Here is a 2,602-nt window from a genome sequence, read left to right as displayed (position 1 = left end):
TCCTCTCTCTCTCTCTCGCTCTCTCTCTCTCTCTCTCTCTCTCTCTCTCTCTCTCTCTCTCTCACTCTCTTCCCCTCGCTCTCTCTCCCTCTCTCTCGCTTTCTCTTTTCCTCGAGGCAGTAGCGCTGCCGGACGAGGCTGTACGACTGATTGTCTATACAGATGTCTGATTGTCTATCAGCTAGCTGTTAGGTTAGGTTAGATACCTAACCTAGGGCTGGTAGGTTAGGTGCGGTGTTAGGTTGGCTGTGTACAGACTGATTGTCTGATGGTCTTCTAACTCTAGTATAGCAAGACCGTTTCGGGGAGCTAGCAAAGAGGTAACGTTTTTATATAACTTCACATAAATGTTTATACTATATGTTAATTCGGGAGGCACTCCGGCAGCCCATGTTTATACTATGTTAACTCGGGTTTCCCAGCAGCGGCCAGCGATGGTAGAAAATTATGAAAAATTGCTCTAAAAAGCTGCTTGTCCGGCGGACAAGCTACCGGACAGATCTACTTGTCCTATGTGGAAATGGACAAGTACGGACAAACGGATAGCCCTTATTTCGAACACTGGGATGGTATCAGAAACCTTGGTATCAGAAGAAATGTTTGTTGGGATCGTTATGAAAGTTGCCACGAGATGGCACGTACGTTTGAGTGTCTTAAGATTAAAGATGGAAGCTCCCATCGTACGTAGTATAGCAACAACTATTAGCAAGACAGAATAGGTAAGCACTCAGCCATAAATTTTACCTACACAAGCCTACAGGCTAAAATAGAGAGCTGCCACCTGTAACTAATTAACGCAGGCAAAACTACACAATACTATCACCACCACATTCACTGGCAGGGGCATAAGTTACATGTAACACACTGACAGTACAGAATGCCATAGAAATTATACGATTTAAGGAGCATAAACCTTCTTCAACCAAATTTAGCTTTTGAAATTTCACGGTGACATTGTAGCCTCATACATCCAGGCATGTATAGATTCTACTAGCAAACCCGGCAGTCACCCGGCAGTCTTTCTAACAGTAAACAAATCCATGTTTAACCCTCCTCTTGAGGGTCAAACGGTTATCCGACACTTACTCTTCGCATGTCAGCAGAAAGTACATTTCATGGTCCTTTCAATATGTGATGTATCCGCATTATTATGTAACCAGGGGCGTGTACAGGATTTGTACCGGGGGGGGGGGTCTAACCGTAACCCAAACTTGCGAGCACGCGAAGGGGAGGTCTGGGAGGCCCTCCACCAGAAATTTTTTGAAATTAGACTCCTTTAGATGCGTTTACTGCGCGAGCAGGGGGGGGGGGGTCCGGACCCCCTGGACCCCCCCTGTACACGTCCCTGGTAACAGCCTGTAATGTAACCTTATTTGTTATGCACGCATGCGCAGTTGAAATATATTGTGGAGTAATGGCAACCATGGGACCGTTTCACGAAGCACTCGTTAAGTTATAGTGATGGGTTAAAAAGGGGTTTTAGGATATCCTTATATATAGAGTATTTCACGAAAGTCTCGCTAAGTTTCCACGTTTCACAAACGTCTCGCTAACTCAACGACGTTGCTATTAAGAACAAATCTTAAGGACAGGTCAGGGGCAGTACTTAGGCTATCGTATACTGCAGCGGGTATGGTTGACGTCACGGTGAGCAGGGATATAGAGAAGACAGGAAATACCCAACTATAGCGTGTTGCAGGACGGATATGGCTGACGTCACTGTCATATCGGAGCAAGGGACAGCAAGGATGTATGGTAACAAGGATACGGAAAGCAGGAAATAACCCCACTGTAGTGTGTATATCCGTTAAACCGTCAACAAAGTGGAATTAACTGCTCGGATGTGTTTGTGTTACGCAGCTGCATATGTCCACCGCAAATCAAGTCGCATGCGTACTGTTCCGAATGCGAGAAATACCTAGGCGTGCGACTGTACCACCTATATATATACACATCCGTGTAGTAATTCGTACACGTATATGGTCGCAGTTCCTGCAATTAAAGACAGTATTTCTAATATATTCCGATCATCCCGTTACTTGTAGTGCTTCTTTTTTACTAGGGTTCACAGTAAGGCTAGCATGTCTTATAGTACACTCTCGGACGTTATCACATTTACTAATAATATATATTATTCGCAGCGAATGAAACTTTCTTGTGAGTTCCTTTTTGTTAGTTACTCGATCGTTCATGTCCGTGATCTCGCGAGAAAAGCTTATAAACTGGTACCCTGTCTCTACACTATGCAATTGGTAACTTGCGTGAAGTAATGAGGACGGCGTAGGTACCAGTCTATAACCACTTACGTCACAGATTCGGATGCATTAGATGCACTTGTGTTTGTGACGCCATTAACAAAGCAATCGTCGCGACAATGAAAAATGTGACTTCGGTAATTGCTATTTGATATACTATACAAGCATACAAGCACGAAATTTTAAAGTTGGTGTAACAAGCAATGTATCTGCCAATGGGCGAGTTCGTGTCTCACTATGGCTCGTAGGGTCTATGTCCCCCTGACCTCTGTTTGACCTGGCTCGTTTAGCTATCTCTGACTAACCCTAACCCTAACTCTATATATTATATTATATATTATATTAGT

This window comes from Priapulus caudatus, unplaced genomic scaffold (genome assembly GCF_000485595.1).
Source record: "Priapulus caudatus unplaced genomic scaffold, Priapulus_caudatus-5.0.1 Scaffold821, whole genome shotgun sequence".
In the NCBI taxonomy this organism is placed as follows: Eukaryota; Metazoa; Priapulida; class Priapulimorpha; order Priapulimorphida; family Priapulidae; genus Priapulus; species Priapulus caudatus.
This window is presented reverse-complemented; position numbering follows the sequence as displayed.